Source organism: Trematomus bernacchii, unplaced genomic scaffold, assembly GCF_902827165.1.
Source record: "Trematomus bernacchii unplaced genomic scaffold, fTreBer1.1, whole genome shotgun sequence".
NCBI lineage: Eukaryota > Metazoa > Chordata > Actinopteri > Perciformes > Nototheniidae > Trematomus > Trematomus bernacchii.
In genome coordinates, this window is record NW_022987973.1 from 14421587 (window position 1) to 14432990 (window position 11404).

Below are 11404 nucleotides of genomic sequence, written 5' to 3' on the forward strand. Positions count from 1 at the left end.
ATGGAAACATCCCGTGGATCCTGGTTTCTGTCAACATTTGTTGTGGTTCCTTTGTATTATAAGAATGATAATCTTTCACTGTGAAAGGTTTAAAATACATTTGTATTACATTGCCAGTGATCTTAATTGATTTGTCATTGATTTGAGTGTCAATAAGAAGGAGCAAGGGCTTGTGCCTAGAAGGGGCCCATATGTCAAAGATACAGGCTCATTTTGGACAATCGCACAGTGGCCTTTCTATACTAGAGGTGGTTGTAAGCAGGACATTTACACGTCCCCTGCACATATACATGGACTTGCGCCATGTTCCACCACAAATCAATCAAATACTAACTTAAACCCAACCTTGAAATCTAGTATGTTTAGACTGATTAAAGGTTTCCACCTGCTGGCCAGTCTTGCTGTGCAGACCTGAAGTGGAAAGGGTGCATTTCAAAGCAGTTTTAAAGATACCATTGAGTGCAGACGGTGAAAATGCTTTAGAAGGTCCTCAATCGGTTTGACTAGAGGTTCAATTGGAAAGCTTTCCAAGAACCAACCTCACTTTTGCACTTCATGATTCTTCAAGAATATTCCTTGAAAAAATAAAATATATCTTATAATTAAAAATTGCATATGTATATTTGTACTGAATATAAAAAGTAATATCTATATAAAACAACAAGCTGAATTTTTTAGGGAAACAACCTGAGTGTAGCATAGAAGAACAGGTTTCACTGACAACATCTCACATGAATACTAACAATGTACACTGTTCTCCTCTCCTTGTTGCCTCTCTTTCATTTGCACTGACCCAGTAGCATTAGACAGGTGAAAGCTCAACCCAGTGGCTGGTGTACACCATTTTGTCTTATCCTCATATCACAAAATCTGAAAGAGAGGAGAGAAGAGGAGGAAAGGACTACATATCACCAATAGTAAAGCAATGCATCCATTGCATTGTTGCAAACTTTTTCCATCCAACACCTGGGTTAAAGTATTAAATCGCTCTCATCCTTCAAATAAATGTTAAACTAAAGTGTCCGGTATGTTACAGAAGCAAACTATCATCACTGTAAACTTTGAACTCTCACCTGCTTATCACATTAAACACAACACATGAACAGCTTACATTGAAAGACAATACTTCAGTAGGAACCATTCACTGTATTCTGTGAATACCTCAGCAAGCATATTACTGTTTTATTGTAAATGCTACAGATAGATAGATAGATAGATAGATAGATAGATAGATAGATAGATAGATAGATAGATAGATAGATAGATAGATAGATAGATAGATAGATAGATAGATAGATGGATGGATAGATGGATAGATAGATAGATAGATAGATAGATAGATAGATAGATAGATAGATAGATAGATAGATAGATAGATAGATAGATAGATAGATAGATAGATAGATAGATAGATAGATAGATAGATAGATAGATAGATAGATAGACAGACAGACAACAAAACCACAACTGTTTTTTTACTCAGCGAATTTGAATTGCAGAACTGACACTGTGTAAGATGGAGAGGGTAAAAAGCTGTGAAATGATTATTCAAATTTTACATTCATCATACCCGTATTGCTGAAGCGCACTTGTTCCTGTTCATTGTTTTATTTGTTGTGTTTTCTATCGCATGCAATAAGCAAAGAAAAAAAAAGAAGAAGAAAAGAAAAGGACACCACCACCATATCATTATTTTTATCTGAGGGATGTCTCCATACCACGAGAAAAGATTTTGTATTTTCTGTTCAAATGTTCAAGTTCAATAGTGTGTTCTATAGATGTACAAACTGTCTGGCTAATTCTGTTCTGTATAGTCGTGATCACAAACAGGGGTTTATCTTGTACTGTATATCTACTCACTGGACAATCATACGTATAAGAGACTGTAAAGAAAATGATATAGAATCTGTCGGGATGGAGAATCTAAACACTTTTGGTGCTGGGTCCTAGTCTTGCTGGAGCTGTGAAGTTGGGAGTGAGACAAATATTTTCCAAGGAAAACTGCTGATCCAGTTTTAAATTGCATATCTTGAAAAGATGCTTTGGATAAAAAAAATGTACAAATAAAAAATATAGCAATGGAAAAGCAAAATATCTATTATGAGATCCAAAAACAAGTCTGATCTAATCAGAAAGTCATTATTGTTTTAGTTTTGACTCATAGCTGAATTGTTTGATACCACAAAACATTATTACTGAATAATTAAAATAAACAAATCAGTTGTGTTTATCCAGTACTCAATGAAAAACGCAATGTGACTGTGAAATGCTATTTAAAATTTGTAAACGAAAAAACTCAAATGAATTTTACAATTTGTTAATGTGATTTTTCCGTACTGTACCAGGTACTGTTTATATAGAGATATTTTAAGACAGTTTCCATGATATGAAAAGCAGTGGATAGAAGATTGACTGACACTATTTCAATAGAAAGACAAACTGTGAGGTTGCCATGCAGACTCTCGTTAACACAACCTAGCCGTCTCAAACCTCAGTCCTCAATAGTAGAAAACAAAACAAGAATCTATGATTTTAATGGATTCTTGGTTTCAACTTGTTTTCAAATGTCTGCACGCAACTTTGCCCTACAGACAAGTTTGACAGAAACCACTGGGCCATTTTTTTCAAAGGTATACAGTATGGAATAACACTAAACAGACTCTAAAATATGTGACAGAGAACTGAAAATAACACAGATGTTGAAGACACAGTGTAACTATCTATTTAAAAGAGGCTCCATGTTTAAAACTAGCTAGGACTTAACAGATTTGAATCACTTTTGTATTTTTGTATAAACCTGTAAATAAGTTTTTAAAGAAAAAAAATGTTTCAAATTCTTTCTTTTGTAAAATAAATCAATAAAACAGTAAAAAGAACAACGTTTTTTTTCAAAGTTTACATGATTATTTCCAAGCCTTTGTATATTTTGGAGCTGTGCAACACCTTTAGTCTTGTATTTATTAATTTGTTTGGGTGGCGGGGTTACAACATTGTGAAAATGCCATTATTATATATCTAATTCATTTTAACAGCTCATCAGGCTGCTTAGTAACTGTGCATAGAAAAAAGCCAATAAATGTGATTGCGTTGAAACAGAAGGCCTTTTGTGTCACACTTCATTTCCTCCCGATCAGAACAAGGTGCACTGCATGAGAACATCTCTCCACTGGATGACAGTGTTTCAATGGTGTCTAGTTTCAGTCTCAACTACAGTATTTCCCCTTCAACTGCAGCTAATATTCAGAAACTGCCCACAAAGGATCCATTATTTGACAAAATCCAAATAAGATTCATTTTAGTAGAATCTAAAGATACCCTCAACAGAAAAACACTGCTCAAATTTCATGAGACAAACAAAGTGATGAAAAAAAGCAGACCTCAAGTTTTGAAATAAAAAACAAGGAAAACCACTCATTGGGAATATTCAATAAACTTAGTCTTAGTCTAAACTGAGCGAAACATCGCTAAGCTTCAGATGCCAATTTATGTTTCAAGTTTTCAAGGCTTTTATTGTCAAGTACATAGATACAATGTAGTTATGACAATGAAAATATTAGCTCACAGGCTCCTCCAACAGTGCAACACAATAAAACAGATAAAATAGTACAAGTAAATAATATAGAATATAATATAATAGAAACAGAATATAATAGAAACTGTGCAGAATAGTCTATATACAGTAATTGGAATAGTGATATATATTAATGGCACTCCAAGACAACTAGGCCTACACATCATAAATAGATACATCAACTTTACATTTTTATGCGGACGATACCGTGATGTATTGTGCAGGTCCCTCCATTAAGGAGGCTGTTGTTAAATTACAGGCTGTTTTTAATATTATTCAGACTCAGCTCGCTGAGCTTAAGCTTCTTTTAAATGTTGATAAAACCAAGGTAATGCTATTTTCAAAAGCCAAAAAGACACCAGAGACAACTTTGGATATTGTTACTACGCAAGGAAAAGTAATTGAAGTCGTTGTCTGTTATAAATACCTTGGTATCTGGCTTGATGATTGCCTCTCTTTTAAACTTCAGGTCAATAATCTGCTTAAAAAGCTGAGGGTGAAGCTTGGTTTCTTTTTCAGAAACAAGTCCTGTTTCTCACTTGAGGCCAGGAAAAGGCTAGTCTCTGTGACCTTTTTACCAGTGCTGGACTATGGTGATCTGATCTATATGAATGCACCTGCCCATTACCTAATCAAGTTAGATGCCGCCTATCACAGTGCTCTGAAATTTGTTACTAACAGTAAAGCACTTACTCATCACTGTACCCTGTATGCCAGGGCAGGTTTGCCTTCACTAACTGTATGGAGGCTCAGTCATTGGTACATGTTTATCTATAAAGCCATGTTGGGTAAACTACCAACTTATATCTGCTCTCTGATTTCACAGAGAGTGGAAAGTAGCTATTGCCTGAGATCACAGGATGTGTTTGTATTACATGTGCCAAGTGCTAGGACTGTTTTAGGGACAAAAGCTTTTATGTAGCTGCTCCTCTAGCTTGGAACACTATGCAAAATTTTTTGAAACTGAGCATTTTGGTTCCGCTGCATCATTTTAAAGCTCGGCTAGATGAAATGTTATTTGATACCTGTCATTGTGAATAGGTTGTAATTTGTACCCCTGTAATTATGTTGTATGATGTCCTTTTTGTTTTCTGTTGTTTTTCTGTGCAACCAATGTACTGCAGGTCTCCCTTGAAAAAGAGATCGTTGATCTCAATGGGATTTTACCTGGTTAAATAAAGGCTACAAACAAACAAACATCACTAATATCAAATGACGACATTACATCATTTAGCTTGAATCGTTTCTGGTCAAATTAATATCAAGAATTAAGCAACCCAGGTGAAATGTCACAACTAAATGTAGCATAGGCCTTTAATAGTCTGCATTGGTATAAATGATATTCCCAATCCCATGTAATGTACCTTCCAAATCAGGTGATACAAAGTGTGGAAACGTTTTTTTCCTTCTGTTTGTGTACGTTTATTTCCATTTTTCGATTTACCGGAATGAAGACCACAGGTGACTGAAATTCAAAATAGAGGGTGACCGGAAGTAAACCGTTGAAATAAAAAGTTTAAAAAGTCAGAAACGTAGGCCTACTGGTCAGATAACGACTGTGAATGACTTGGTGTAGTTTCAGATAAGGCTAAAGTTAGTTAATTTGTGTAATATAATCTTTAGTTGAGTGGCACTTGATATTGGGGAAACTGTTACCAAATAAAGGTGAATTCTAAAGTCACCAGCAGAGGTCCCCATTACCCACTAAAGGTTATTATTTTGACATGGTTTCAAATAAAAGAAATAATCTTTGGACAAAGTTCTCAGATACTTTACTAAATTAGAAAGTAATCCCCTAACCCTACGTACACAAAATTGGGCCAATGTACTACTTTCCATATACTAATCTATCATCCCTTGTGATGTTAAAGACACATTTAACTCTTAAGGTAACAGAGAAACACATAGTAATATAATAAAATACATATGTAGCTACTTTAGCCCCCATTGAACGTGTTAATGTAATGAGAACTTTTTTTTCAAATCAAATGTCTTGCAGACAAGTACTTTAGTTGTAATGGATAACTCTTTCACAATACCAGTTATATTTATGATATCTTAAACATGTTCTTGAGTAGAACATTAATTTAAAATAATTATTATAATGTATTTTATTTAAAGCGAAGTTTTATGGAAGAAGAAGAAGAAGAAGAAAAGAAGAAGAAGAAGAAGAAGAAGAAGAAGAAGAGAGAAGAGAAAGAAGAAGAAAGAAGAGAAGAAGAATACAAGAATAAGAAAAGAAGAAGAAGCAGAAGCAGAAGAAGAGAAGAAGAAGAAGAGAAGAAGAAGAAAAGCAGAAGAGAAGAAGAAGAAAAAAAGAAGAGAAGAAAGAAGAAGAATAAGAAGAAGAAGAAGAAGAAGAAGAAGAAGAAAGAAAAGAAGAAGAAGAAAAGAAGAAAAGAAGAAGAAGAAGAAGAAGAAGAAGAAGAAGAAGAAGAAGAAGAAGAAGAAGAAGAAGAAGAAGAAGAAGAAGAAGAAGAAGAAGAAGAAGAAGAAGAAGAAAAAATACACTATCAGATCCACTTCCAGATGCACAAACAGAACCACATGCAGGATGGGAGAGGTGGGGGTTTCTGCACCACCAGGCAGTGTTGTAGTCAAGTCGTCAAGTCACCAATTCACGAGTCCAAGTCACTCTCGAGTCCCCACTTTTCGAGTCCGAGTCCAAGTCCGAGTCACCCAAGGAGTGTCCGAGTCGAGTCCGAGTCATCATTACCTGTGTTCGAGTCCGAGTCCAAGTCAAGTCTGAGTCACAAGTCTTCATGTATTAATCTTAGTGGATATATTTGTTGAAATATAGCTATAGCTCCTCTACATTGCTTTTATCCTGTCATGTTATACTAATGTGTCTATTGAACTGCTGTGAAGCGAGTTTGGCTACAATTCTTGTAATAGGCTATACAAATATAAAGCTTATTACTAATATGATTATTATTATTTATATTATTGTAAATGACCTTCTAACTATATTTAAAATGAGTTACCTTTTATGCGGCTTTCACACCAGCGCTTTTCCCTTTCTAGCGCCGAGCTAGAGCTTTTCTGGTTCAGCTCCGGTTTCCCTTTTCGGCTCCCGCTCTGTTCACACCGCCCAGAGCTGCCGCTGCTGCGTCATGACATCACCGTTTACATCGCTGATTTTCTCCCCAACGGAGCTCACAACAACAACAACAACAACAACAACAACAACAACAACGGGGGACTGCGTCGGGTCGATGATCGTGTTGCTTTTAATCATACGAAGCCAGATTAAATTAAATAACGACTTCTCCAACCTTATAATTTTCTCCAGAGTGCCGTGGTTCATTGTTTATTAATGTGTTTCAGCGGCATTTACCGACCGCTGCAGTGCTGTCTGCTCTTCCACGGGAGTTTATTCTCCCGTTAGCTCCGGGTTAGCTCACACGGCTCTAAAGTATTCACTGTCTGACTGTCACACAAGCAGCTGGTACATATCCCCAATTCCCCTTAAGTGAATGTGTGTCAGTCTGAATTGACGCTGTTTGGCATCACAACGCTGTTATGAAAGTTTCTCCGGTATAACATGGGTGATGTTAGCATAGCAACCGAAGCTAAACTGACTACTTGCTAAGCCGTTTTCTACAGGCACATGTTACCGGCGTATTTTTCATTATGATTCTACTTGTGATAGTCGGACATGACAACCTGTGCAGCCCATGTATTGATTCCATCCGATAGCTGCTATAATAAAAAACAAATTGCTCTCCACAATGATCAATAACAGCGAACGGATGGTCAAAGTAAGGTACAAATAAACAGAATCACACAAAGCCTGGTTAGTGTTGCCTGACTTTATAAAGTGTGTTTTTTTATATAAGTGTGTGGTTGCCTTCTAGTCACTTTGCTCAGCGCTACTGCTTGTAGGCAGGCATGACGAGACTCTTCAGTCGACCCATGTTCAGGGGAGGTGGGTTTAGTTTCCTGCACGCCTCAACGTAACGCCGCCTACACGCGGCGGCGTGCGTTGCCGCTTGGCGGTGGGCGTGTCTTGAGCTTGGGGAGTTTACGCGAGCAACTCGACCAACAACCAATCACATGAATCTCTGCTGTCAATTGCATAAAAGGTTTTACATGTCACACTTTATATGATGAACATTTATGACATTAATGTCTATGGTGCTATTTTACGCAACATTCCATGCTGGCTAAATACTGTCTATGCCTGCTGTCCATTCAAACGAAGTACACTGGATATAAACTCCCCAAACAGGCGAAAACCTACCAGTTTCACCCACTGTCTCTGCCACCTCCCTCCATGCCTGGCTCCTCCGGTTTGTATCCCAGTAGGTGAACAGGGACTGAAAGCACCGGGTGATTCCCTACCGCTACGATTATTTTCTCCTCCATTTTTTGGCATATGAGGAAATGAACTGCGGTCTGGCTCTCCCAGCATACACGCGGTTTGATTGGCTAGCGCTTGTACTGGCAGATTTGCATACGCGGGATTTGATTGGCTGACGCCTCCACCTCAGCTTCAAAAGTAGAACATTGCTCTACTTTTGCAGCGAGCACCGCGAGAAAAGCTACGCTTTGCTCCCACAATGCAGTTCGGCGAATCGTGACGTCACCCCATTCAAAGTGAATGGGCAGAAGCGTTGAAGCGTCAACGCACGCCGCCGTGTGTAGGGGCCGTTAGAGACGTAAGCGACGCCGCCTCTTTGCTCCGAAGCTCTTGCTTCTAGACCGACAATTTTTTAGAGCTGGAAGTGAACCGGATTCCGGAGCTAAGAGGCGGCGCCGCTGCGGTGTGAACAGGAAAAACCGGTACTTTTCAGGCTCTAGCTCCGAGCCGGCGCTGAAAACGCGTTGGTGTGAAAGGGGCAGCAGAGAAGTGATTATATTTGTATGCTAATATTTTCTTATGGTAAAGTTTTCGTTTTGCACTTTTATTTTGATAGTAATAAGATCGGGACTCTTATTTTGAATGAACTTTTACCGGAAGTCAATGGACAACGGAGCAGTGTAAACTGGGGGTGTTTCTCAATAGCGAGTACGCTTGCTTGGTAGCACATGTCTGCCGAGCATCTTGCTTCAGAAGCGAGGCAAGAATACTTCCTGCCATTCGGAAAACAAAGAGTGGAACAGGCTAGCAAGTGTGCAGGTGTGCGTCATATGAGAGGCCCCGCCTTACATCTTCCGCCACAGATTTGGGGAAATTGGTCCGTGCGCAAAGCATTGTGGGGATTTTAAGACCGCGGAGTCTACTCATGTGCAGCCTCGATATTTCTCCAAACGGAGTACGCCGGGCTCGGTAGATTTCCAAGTATGCTGGAGATTGGAACAGTACTTCGGCGGCACTCGATGACGTAGTATGCTTGAAATAGTGGCTCTGAAGCAGCTTTACTGGCGATTGAGAAACACCCCCGGACTCATGGGACCTTATAGAGTGGCGAAGTCACGCCCATCTACTTCCGGTCCATGGGACCTTATTTCGGAAAAATAATGTATTGAAGTCGATCCCGTTTGAATTGTGCCATGAATTACACATATGATGTTTGTCAATCTTAAAAAATCATGTCCATGTCAAAAAAGTCACAGTTTGTCGTAAAACTGTTGAAATATAAGACTATGAAAAATACGCAACTAGAAAGACTACAAATCCCAGAGTAAGTGATGTCACAATTGTTTTCCTCCACTAAGAGATAGCTAAGATCAGTGCCATATAGATAGAATCTATCTATATGGCGCTGGCTAAGATAAGATAACTTTAACAAGAAATTGAAAAAAAAAAAAGTAAATAATTTTTATATATATAGGCTACCATGTGCTACTGTCTAGGATTAAGTATGGTGAGACTTTTCAGCCCACGACCCCCAAAATAACAGTGCCAGAGACTGGCGACCCGACAGGATAGTGATCTCCAGTATGCTGGGCAGTGTGTCGGCGGAGGGAGCCGAGGGCACCACCGGAGGAGAGGCAAGCGATGACCGCAGCATCACCGTGGTGCAGATAGGGCAGAACGGGGAGTACCTGGGCACGGCACGCCCCCCCCCCCCGGCACAGACTGAGGGGACTTGTTACACGGAGCCCATCACCGGGGAAGCTGCCGGACCGAGAGTTTGATCCTGCCTGCGGCGGCAGAAGGCGGCCTGCTCGGCCTGCCCTTGGCTCTGGGGTCCCTCCTTAAACAAACAAAAAAAAAACTTTTAAATAAAACATTCATCTTAACAGATAAGATTTGATCATTTATTTTAAACGTCAGGCCTACAGCATGGCCACAAACCCCATCTACAAACAGAGGCTCTGTCCTAATTACCTGATTGCATCCACCTGGGTTACTTGGCTCAACCAAATAACTTTATATAAGTTTACTTTAAACCACACTTAAAATAATAATATAATTATACATATGTAGGCCTACATGTCTACAGTATAGCAACTAATAAATGTTTTAAATAAATAAACATTCAAATGTGAAAGACTCCTTCAATGAATATTTAAAACTTACACAAAATCAGATTCTTGTAAAGATTAGAGTACATGCATTGTTCCATCTGTCAAGCTAAGATATACATATATCTTAGCTAAGATATATGTATCTTAGCTAAGATATACATATATCTTAGCTCTTAGCTTGACATGCTCATCCAGTTAGCATGTATGCTAATAGGACATGCTCGCTCAGTTAGCATACACATATATATTATTTATGTATTCCATTCCTTTAACCTGAATATTTTAAATACAAATTAGCAAAATAAACACAATTATACTGCGCTAAACAGCCAAATCGACAAACAACCGAGAACCTAAATTATATCTAAATCCACAAGACGTTAATTACCTGTACTCGGTGCGCCATATTGTCTGTTGTCTGTTCTCTGTAAACCTCCATGTCTAATTAAATATCCTTGCGTCAGCGTCTCACGTGTTGGGCGAGCTCTCTTCTGACCATATTTGGAAGTACAACTTCCTACAACTTCCTACAGGTTCAACCTCCACCGGCTGGACTTCTTCTCGTAAACACACATGTATAGAGAGGCGAAGTCCCGGCCTTCTATGAATTACACATATGATGTTTGTCAATCTTAAAAAATCATTTCCATGTCAAAAAAGTCACAGTTTGTCGTAAAACTGTTGAAATAAAAGACTATGAAAAATACGCAACTAGAAAGACTACAAATCCCAGAGTTGCGTAAGTGATGTCATTAACGTTACACATTACACTCGTGTTACTCACCGAAACCTTGTAAAGCCGGTCTCGCATGCTGGCTCTTACGGAACCAACTAACTCCCCTTTTTCGTATGTCCAGCACTCAACATGCCCAGACTTGTAGTGATTTTCACCTCTTTTAATACTTTTCGCCTTATTTTGAAAGAAAGAAGTGAAATGTGCTAACGTGACGGCCATCTTGGTGTTGGTGACGTGTGCGAGACCAGAGATGTAGTTCATTGAGCGTTTCAATCCAACAAATGTGTTACTTCACAATTTTACGACACATTTTAATTTTTTTGACTTGCAAAATTATCTTTTAAATTGACAAACATCTGTGTAATTCGTGGCACAATTCAAACGGGATCGAAAGATAATCTTTCTCTCGCCATTGACTTCAATACATAATTTTTCCGAAATAAGGTCCCATGGAGGTCCACCGGAAGGGGAGGGACTTCACCTCTCTATAATGACGGATAGATGACGAATAAATTAACATATACTAAATAGTTACATTGGGTTTTTAGCACCTGGCTGATAAGGGCACAAGCTCTTACGTAACGTTGGTAATGATTGTATAAAAGCAAGGGTGTGCAATAAACAGATACCATCAGTTGGAGAGTCTGACCATCATTCAGCCGGGGACCCTACAATTATTA